The sequence below is a fragment of the Limulus polyphemus genome, unplaced genomic scaffold, assembly GCF_000517525.1.
Source record: "Limulus polyphemus unplaced genomic scaffold, Limulus_polyphemus-2.1.2 Scaffold1956, whole genome shotgun sequence".
Classification (NCBI taxonomy): Eukaryota; Metazoa; Arthropoda; class Merostomata; order Xiphosura; family Limulidae; genus Limulus; species Limulus polyphemus.
In genome coordinates, this window is record NW_013667566.1 from 151,162 (window position 1) to 161,653 (window position 10,492).

General features: G+C 34.2%; 1 protein-coding gene across 1 annotated transcript in view; it reads left to right on the forward strand.

The window, feature by feature from the left end:
• Positions 1-834: 834 nt before the first annotated feature.
• Positions 835-10,492, forward strand: part of LOC111087279 — a 23,406-nt gene continuing 13,748 nt past the window's right edge. Inside the window, exon 1 of the mRNA XM_022393381.1 lies at positions 835-907. The gene's annotated coding sequence lies outside the window, so the exon portion shown is untranslated. The remainder of the gene's footprint in view (positions 908-10,492) is intronic.

Consider the following 10,492-nt stretch of genomic DNA (forward strand, 5'->3'; position numbering starts at 1 on the left):
AAAATATGCAAATCATACTTTTGAATTTTCTGAACTGAAATCGTTTATACATCCATAATTCTTAATAGTGATAGCTAATACTGACTCTTGTAACCTTCATAAGCTAAGTTAGCTCTCTTTAAAATTATATTAGCCCATTGAATAATAAGTGGTTCATTTCATAACTGAAATCTAATAAAAATCTCGCTCTTACAAAATCTCTTCTTACCACTACCACCACATATGAAGTAATTGGTTGTTTGTTCTTTAGTTCTGCGCTCTGTCTACCGTGGGGAATCGAGTATCGAATTTTAGAGTTTTAAGTCTGTAAACTTACAACTGACCCCCTGTAAAATTATTTTATAATTACCGCTTATTTATAAATATTCCAACTGATGTTGTGTAATATAAATACAAAATATTAGAATATCACCATCATACAAAAACTGATATGAGCTTAGGCTTCCGTGTAGTAAACCTAAAAAACAAAAACGGATTATAAGATTTTATGAAATGCTAATAACACTGTTAATAAACATAAATTTATGTTATCCCATCATTGAATCAACGTTTCAAGTTAACACCACACAATAAAAGGGCTCGAGGCCTAATATTACTTTACTAATAACAATTTGATTTTTTCGTAATTCCACAGAATCTTATTCCTTAAGGATAGTTATTGATTAAACTACCCCTAAGCAGTCTACTCGTATATTTTGTAGGATATTCTAACCATTTGTTCACTTATACTTTTCGGTTTTGCTATAATAAAACATCGTCCCACCATTTCATGAAGCCCTAGCCAAGATCGATAATTAACTCGGGAAAAATCGTAGGAAATCCTTGTCCGAGTTACTGAGAGCGGCTAAACAGTGAATCAAATGATGGCAGCAAATATTTCTACAAGCGATTTGGAAGACATTTTAAGGTACGCTCGACATAGAATTATTTATGCATTCGTAAGAAGTTATAATATATTGGCTGAAACTGTATAGATGTAAATTGGTAAAAACAGATTATGCTTGTTAAAGTATCACTAATAATTTAGAATTTGAGTTAGGATTTTAAACTTTACTTGGTATACAAAAGGAAAATCGATCACAAAAGCTTTTTCTTTAGGGCTGTAGGGGTTTTCGTACAGCGTGAGATATTAAATAGTAATGTTTTACACTAATTCATAAAGACTGATTCTGTTCTTGAATACAATTGTAACATCTTTCAGGAACAGAGATTTTACATTAAAAACGCACGTGCTAGTATTACTAATAATAGTAATATTTCTCTTTTTATGATAACGTAATGTGCGATGTTACAAATATCACACTCGAATGTAATTATTTCTGAGTGTATTACCTTTTCGTAAATCAAATAATTTTTTTGTTTGTTTCTTTGAAGTTAAGCACAAAGCTACACAATGGGCTATCTGTGCTCTGCCCCCCCCCACGGGTATCGAAACCCGGTTTTTAGCGTTGTAAGCCGTGCCACTGGGAGGCATGAAAGAATTAAATAAAAGATAAGAAATTATTATTTAAAATTGAAATCGAAAACAGACCTCTTAACTTAATTTTTCAAGATCATGTTTCCGGGTATATCGGACCTCCAGACTTAATTTTTCAAGATCATGTTTCCGGGTATATCGGACCTCTTAACTTAATTTTTCAAGATCATGTTTCCGGGTATATCGGACCTCTTAACTTAATTTTTCAAGATCATGTTTCCGGGAATATTTGCTCCTTTTCACCCAAAACGTCGATTTGAATAATCAAATTGAGACGTTTATTTTTGAAGTAATCGTTTTTTAAAATTCTGTTTAAATCTACCGAAACTCCAAAAAGAACAAATAAATTACCGCTGTTATTCATCAACAATGATCCTTGAACAATGGCATTGTTAAAGCACAAACACTCACTAAACGAATATTAAGTTCACTTAACACTTAAACTACAGCAGTGTTAAATAACAATAGTTTCAACAGGTAACTTTCGTGAAGGAAAAAGTCACAAGGCTAAAATATTTACCTATTAAGAAAATAAGAAAGATAACCAGTTTGGAGGGAACTTAAAAAAAATACAAATTTACACTAACTTACTTGACAAAATGAAATATTTTAATTGATGTTATGCTGACTGGAATGCGAAAGACTGTTAAAAACGAATACCTGATAAGTAACTCCAGAGATTACTTATTATTATTATTTATGTTAAGGGGGTGTTTACAAGATACAAAACACAACAAATGATCCAGTTATTATTTCTATCAAGAATGAAGTACAATTGAGTATAAAAATGAATATGTTATAGGAATGGCGTGGGATGGCCTGGTGGTTAGGACACTAGACTCGCAATCTGAGTGCTGTGAGTTGGAATCCCGTCCCTAAACATGCTCGCCATTTCAATCTTGGAGTCTTTATAATGTAACTATTCGTTAGTAAAGAGTAGCCCAAGAATTGGATGTAGCTGATGGTAATTAACTTATTTACAAATTGGAGGTGGCAGGTAGCTCTCGACTAATTTTGTGCGAAATTAAAACAAACAAGCAAATTGTTTGGAGAATATATTAAAATTCCTTTCGAGAAATTTCACACCTTAGGATGTTTTACCAATGTTCCATAGAAACCTATTCAAAAGGAAAATAATATAAATAAATATATTATTGCATGTGAAAGTTTCTATACTTAGGGTATCGATAATAGGTTATGCATATTAATACTTTCGTTCCTTTAATATTAGCTCAACCATTGTCTTTCTATTAATAATCAATTATAATGAAAGAATATCCAGATTTAGAAGATTTTTATTCAAAAGTAGACAGTTAATTTGATCATCATATAAGGACACTGTTATTTATTGACAACAAAGTAAAACTATGATATACCATCAACCAATGCTCTGTTATTCCGCCAGTAAATGAAAGTATTATTCAAATCTGCGAGCGAAATGAGGAGGTTTGAGGTAATAAAAAATAACTTCCCGCAGATCAGGTTGAAACGGTGAATTTCTTTGTCTTTTCATCTGTCTGTCTGTGCGCAACGAATTGGCATCTAAAGGTCGGAATGTAGATAAAACAGGCCATGATCATATGCCTTTCTCTTCTGCGACTTTTTTCTAGTGCGTCGCATTTTCATGGAAAAATCGAATTGTAGTTTTTAATTGGCCGAAAAAAGGGATTTAACGGTTACTTGCGTGTTGAATTTCGCGCATAACTACTTGAGGGTTATCCGCGCTAGCCGTCCCTAATTTTGAAGTTATAAACTAGAGGGAAGGCAGCTAGTCAACACTATCCACCGCCAACTCTTGGGCTACTCTTTACTATCGATTGTTGTCCTTTACTCACTACAGCGATCCCATGTTTGTATTGGTATGAAAACTACATATACCACACGTATAATACAAAGTTCATCACTGTAAGAATCCTAGTAATGTTTTTCCGGTTTGCTCTTGTCAAGGGTTACTGATATAGGGTGGAATTCCCCCGAAATAAGTACAACTTATGACAAGTGGCGACTCTAATGACAGACTGGGCATCATATTTCTTTCAACAACATAACTATTCCGCTGGATAACTGGATTTATCACAAGCTGATTGCCACCAACCCAGAGACAGACTACACACATACTGAGGTAATCAATTTGGTTCTTCCATACCACTTATTTAATAGTCAGACTAACAGAATTGTCCAAAGAAATTTTACCTTGTTTACGAGAGACTACACATCCGCTCACAAATTCACTAACCCTTCCCTTATTTCTTAACGAACATGAAAAGAACTTGAAATACCACTTATTACGTTGTAAATTAGAAACTAATGTCACAACTCAAGGAACTCCGCCCGTAGACGAGTTTATATCTCACATACGATACTAAGACTGTCTCGAACACAAATTCCACGTGTCAACATTTCATCTGTACCTCGGAATGCATCATATAATGCATTCGCTGTATACGACGTAGATTTATATTGGTGAGACCAACAGGTTTCGAGAACACCTTCGACTCCCTGTTCCAAAACATTAACGCCCCAGACCACAACGGAACCAACGATATGAATGTACTTGCCCTACTATATCACCCTTTCAGATCTAAACCTGAAAGCTTAGAACACAATCTGGTATTACTTGCAGTTAAATTAAATTATTTGTCACTCCATGAAATAAACGAAAGATTATTTTTCAAGTAATTAAAACTTTTTTTTGTATATTAATTCCACCAGTGTATCTTCGCTATCACCAATTACATTCCCAATCATTCCCTACGATATATGTATTGATACTGTTGCGTCAGCGAGGTCACGTGACTGGTGTCACGCCACCTCTCGAACCTTCGGGAATAGTCGGAAGATTACTAGATATAGGGTAGTCTGGTATATATATATAAGAGGGTGACAACGTGACGGAACAATGTGTGTGTGTAGACAGTGAGTAATTGAACTTGCAGTCAGAGAGTATTATTGAGCACGTTCGTTGTTATAGCGTTTGTTTTAGCGCGATTGTTGAAATTAAGTGTATCATAAAGTTATATTCGGAAAGAATAAACCAGTTTTATTAAGTAAGGACTTGTGTCGCTAAAGTTTCGTCGGAACGAAGTTACGGAAATTTAATTAACAAACGGAGACGTAACAATACTATATCCATCTCGATCTCTGTTTTATTTTGCATAGTAAGCTAATTATACATCTTTCTTCTTAATTTTTTCTCGTTACCACTTAAGTTTAATATGTATATATGTTATCTTAATTATCAAACTTAAAGTTTCTGAAACAGCTATTGGTGAGATAGTAGATTTATTTGCGTATAGTGTTTCGTCTCTAACCGTGTGACATGATCACTTACAACGTACGAATGTCTATGTATTTTGAATGTTCTACGTGATCATATTCACCTTTAGAGACGAAACACTGCACCCAAATAAATGTTCTGTCTCCACCAATAGGTGTTTCTAAAAACTTGATATACAGTTTGTTTTGTTTTCTTATCTAATAATATTATAGATTCCTTTATTTTACTTAATTGTTGTCTCAGGCCACATTAACGCAACAATGTTTGTTACAAATAACTCATGTTTTTAAACACGCCATGTTTTATTTTCTTCTCATCTGTTCAGTTTTGTCATTCATATTTGTATACGGGCTTGGCGCTGCCTGGTGGTTAGGACATTCGACTCGTAATCAATGGAACGCGGGTTCGAATCTCCTGACCGAACATGCTCACCTTTTCAGCCGTGGGGGCATTATAATGTAATGGTCAATCTCACAATTCGCTGGTAAAAGAGTAACCAAAGAGTTGGCGCTGGGTGATGTTGACTGCGATTCGAACCCGCGACCCACAGATTGCGAGTCGAGCGCTCTAACCACCTGGCCATGCCGGCCATAATACTTATATAATACTTTTATATTGTCAGTTACGGTTTGTGTTTTAGTGGAGCACTCTCCTAAAGAAACTGTAAAGCGAAACGTTGAGTATCTATTTAAAGGAAAACAAAAAATCTAGTGTTATAAGGCCGTTTATTTTTAGTATGTGTATACGTAGTTTGTGCGTTCTTTATACTGTTTTTAAGTCTGACAAAGAGCATACGCCCAAAACATAGCGCAAATAAACGAGTTTTCATTTAAACGTTTGCCTTCTTCAGTAATCGTTTTGACAAATAAGTGTTACTTTTTCAATAAATGGGGATATTTTGTTGTTTATCAGTATTTGTAGTGCATAAAAAGGAACTTAGAACTAACCCTGATGAAATCGTAATGGCGAAACGTTGGCTGAAATATTTTTTTTAAAATTATCTGGAGAGTAAATGTGATTTTTATCTAACTTTATTATTAAAAGGGAGATATTTTTACATCGTCAAGAAATGGAGACGCATAAAAAATAAATGTGATGCCCAGTTTATCATTCGATTTGCTACTTGTCATTGAATTATAAAAATGAAGACAGTTATAACCTTAATAAATGTTGACTGTTTCATCATCAATAAATACAGACCCTAAATAAGCTGTAGGGGTCATATTATGGAAAAGCTGCAATTAAACGAATAAAGACTAAATACACTTATGAAACGGCTTCATTAGAACATGAAAAACAGTTTACTTGTGATCATCAAGTTAAACGTACAAATGTATGATAATGCTTGGAGACGGCTTGAATGGGTGATGAAGAAAAAACTTTAATATAAGTTTAACATAACAGCAACTGTAGAACGTTTCGACAAGGTTTTGTCATCATCAGGTACAGTGGGTTCCTCGTCATCGAATTTGAGTACAAATGAATGTTTTGGAACTAGAATGGTAAATAAAATATCGTTAGGAACCAGGATATTTGTTTATAGAGAGAGTGTTTTTTCTAATTAATAGAGCTCTCTTGATTTTCCATTGGCATTTCCTTTACGTAGTAATTACGTGAAAAGATTCCTTTGTTTATAATTAAGCACAAAACTACACAGTGGGCTATATGTGCTGTGCCCACCACGGGTATCGAAAACCGATTTCAAGAATTGTAAGTCTGCAAGTATATCGCTGTGCCACTGGGGAGCACGTGAAAATAATGAGAGGAGTTGTTGTTGTTACTAGAGTCTTGCTTATGTTTAAAGATGTGAGAAGGTTGGTGATTGTGCTCGTTTATACAGACAGGTATTGAGTTTTCTCCCTATTTCACCCATATAACTTGATGTACTCTCCTGCCATTTGTATTCATAAACAACATTCGTTTTGAAACTTACTTGATAGAATACTGCCTAGTTTTGTGCCAGGAGCAAAATTAAGTTTATCTTTTACTTTAAAATTTTGTTTTTTACCTAGATGAAACCGTAATAATTTTAGAGCATGAGAAAGACCGGTATTGACGTTAAATTATCGAAAACACAGGAACTATGATTATGAGTATTATTAACTGTGTTTTTGATTATGGGTTTAGGAAATTTGCTAACGTGAAGAAAAAAAAAAGATTTTAAATGTTGGATTTCAAAATTCAATATGTCTTAGGAATTGCAAATGGTTGAAGAATTAGAAATCACAGTTTTTAAAATGCTTATTTCTTGATATGTGGGATGAGCTGAACACCAAAGTATGTAGAGGACAGTGTGGGTGACCTTGCGATAAACAGTTGGAGAATCTTTGATCTGTTCTATGAATAAGGACGTGGAGAAATGCTAAAGTTTTATAGGTTTCTTGTTCTATGGTGAATTTTAAGAAGGGGTGGTGTTTGATAGTTCTTTGTACAAAAAGCTGACTTGTAAATAAGTCGTCAACGTGTCGTACCGTAGTCAATATACAGATTCAGTGTCTTTGTGTGTCACTTAATTCCTCCTAAACCGCTGGTCACACTGACTTCCAAGTGGTACCAAACGAATCGTCTTGGTCCCGAGGTTTGCATAAAGGTAAAACTTTTCACTCAACCCCTTAAGGAACCTGGGTATTTTGCAAAAACATTTACGTGGATTCCCCGAAAGCGGATCCCAAATTTGGCATTGATTTACATTAGAGCATGTAAATAAATAAGATTACTAATTACCGTTTGTAATTTGATTCAATAAATTAAATTTACATTATAGTGTCAGTGATCATTAATTAAGTTTTTGAATATGATTAAGCAGAAGTTACTTACGGGGAGACAACCGAGGTTAGAAACTTGCTTATGATTTAACTGTAGACACCAGAGGCTGAGAAAAAGTACGAAGTGGACATTTTAAACCTTTTTGGATTTTAGGAAGGTGGTATAATTGAGGAGCTCTTGCATTGGCGGTCTTAAATACTCATACTACTCAGGAGAAAGGAAACTGTCTTTAGTGTTAATAGAAAACTGTTGAGTTTACATCATCTGGAACTTGTCATATCCTTGTAAATGGGTAGAACTTTAAAATTATCATTGAAGACAGAATTAAATTTCGTAGACATTCTTTTTTTTTGTTCACGATTACTACTGATTCGGCTTTTAAGATAATAACATAAGTTTTGGAGTTTAAGTATTTTAGGCCTGTATTTTCTACTGATAATAAAATAAATTTTGGAGTTTAAGTAGTTTAAGCCTGTATTTACTACTGATAATAATAAAAGTTTTGGAGTTTAAATAGTTTAGGCCTGTATTTAAAGTTCAGTGAACTTGAACACGCTTACTTTCGATAGATGAAATGATAAACGATTGGATAAATCTTGGTGAATGTTGGATAAATTACTTTTTTCCAGAACATCAGGTAACCATAAAATATGAATGTTTTATCAGAGGGAAACATTCGTTGAGATTGTTTGTTGAAATTAGTTGGAGTTCTTTTGATGAATTCGTGAATGTTTCTGGTAATTTTTCGGGTATGGTTTTCTAGTTCTGTTATAATTTGAAGAGGAGGAGTTTGTTTATGGAAAACTCAAGCCGAGGAAAAGAACCTGATGATGACAGACATTTTATAAGTTCATTTCTTCACCTTACTATGGGATTCCTCATTTCTATACATCATTCAACGATTAGATACTCTGTTGTGCTATCAGTAAGTAACGATATTGTAACATTTTCTACCAGTTTAGGCGATGTTGTGCCAATATCAAAATTAAACGATACTATAACAATGAGGTTCCTCATAATATCATGGATAAATAGAAGTTATGAGTTGTATAAGACCGAAATTGCCAAAGCACAATATTGTTACGACAGCGGAGGTCACGTGACCCTAGTAACACGTCATATTCTCGAAGCTTCGTGAATCCTCGGGAGGTTACTAGATTTCGGTATTCTTTTATATATAAGACGGACAAGACGTGACGGCATCAGTGTAATGAGTAATTGAACTGCGGACAGAGAGAGAGTATTGTTGAGTCGAGCAAGTGAGACGTTCGTTGTGAATTATAGCGTTTGTTATAGCGCGACTGTTGAAATTAAGTGTATTGCAAAGTTGTATTCAGAAAGAATAAACCAGTATTATTTAAGAAAGGACTTGTATCGGTAAAGTTTCTTCGGAAAGAATTTTTACGGAAAATTTACTAACGAACGGAGACGTAACAATATCTTTCAATTAAGATACGAAAGATGATGAAGTGCTGTAATCACACCGGTATTATTCACTCTTAATTGTAATATATATATGTACTACGTTTATTCTATTAAAAACATATTTCACCTGATTTGATTTGATAAATATTATTACATAAATTACTCATAAAATTTTGGTGCTACACATTGGTCTGGAACTGGAACTGAGCGAATCGACAATAATCAACAATAGAAGGCATATTTATTTATTAATTTAGGGATAAACAAGTAAATATGTTTAAAAATCTCGTTTGTTTTTAGACACTACGTTTTGCTACGTGTACCTAACATCATCAGGTGACAACCTTACAATTGAATCACATAAATGTTCAAACTGTCACATGCTCTATCATAAGAACGATATTATGCATCAAATAGTAATATAACAAAAATTGACGATAGGCCTAAAATTGTTATATAAACAAGTTAACATTTTTAGGCCTATTAGAAATAAAAAAAATAGCTAAGAAGAAGAATTAAGAACAAACATAAACGTACACCTATATATACTTATAAAGTCCAGTTTTTTGTGTTTGTTTTGATAAAGAGAGCTTTAATTTTACTGCGATTTGTATTGTTTGCTTTGTCAATAAATTTAACATCTGAAAACTCAAAGGAATGACTGGGGCCTGACATGGCCTGGTGGTTAGGGCGCTCGACTCGCAATTTGCGGGTCACTAAACATGTTCATTCTTTCAGCCGTAGGGGCATTATAATATGACGGTCAATCCCACTATTCGTTGGTAAAAGAGTAGCACAATAGTTGACGGTGGGTGATGTTGAATAGCTGCCTTCTCTCTAGTCTATTACTGTAATGTTAGGGACAGATAGCCCTGGAGTAGCCTTGCGCGAAATTCAAAACCAGCCAAAGGTGTGAACATGTTTGACCATGTGTTGGAGACACCAGAGGGAGCTTTCAAACGTTCTTTCAGTCCTGTTGAAAGATGTCGCTTAGTTTCTCCGAATTAAGAACTATTACAGTCTTTACATCGAATTTCATGCACTGATTCTGATGTGTCATTGTCAACAAATTTTCTTGGTCGGATTTTTTTCACTGATAGAAAATAAAGTTTTACACTGAAATCCATTAAAACGCTCTTGAACAATTTGTGAACACGTTTTCTGGATAGCATGTAGAGATTTAGGGACGTGCAACAACACATAATAAAGGGGCGGGATTTTTAAATTCCCAGTACTTGTCAATTTGACCAGTAATTCAGTTTCCAGGAGTGAAAAAGTATTATGTATCACTTTGGAAATATACTTATTTTGCGATACGAATGGATATTTTAAACAATTTTCTCTCAGTGAAAAAAAAAAAAACCCTGTTGAGGGGAACAAATAGTTTTACCTGTATGAAAAAGAATTTTTATGATTCCGATATTTCGATGCAAATAAATAAATAGACGACTCACAATCTGAGGGTCGCGGGTTCGAATCCGTATACCACCAAACATGCTCGCCCTTTCAGCCGTGGGGGCGTTATAATGTGACGGTCAATCCCACTT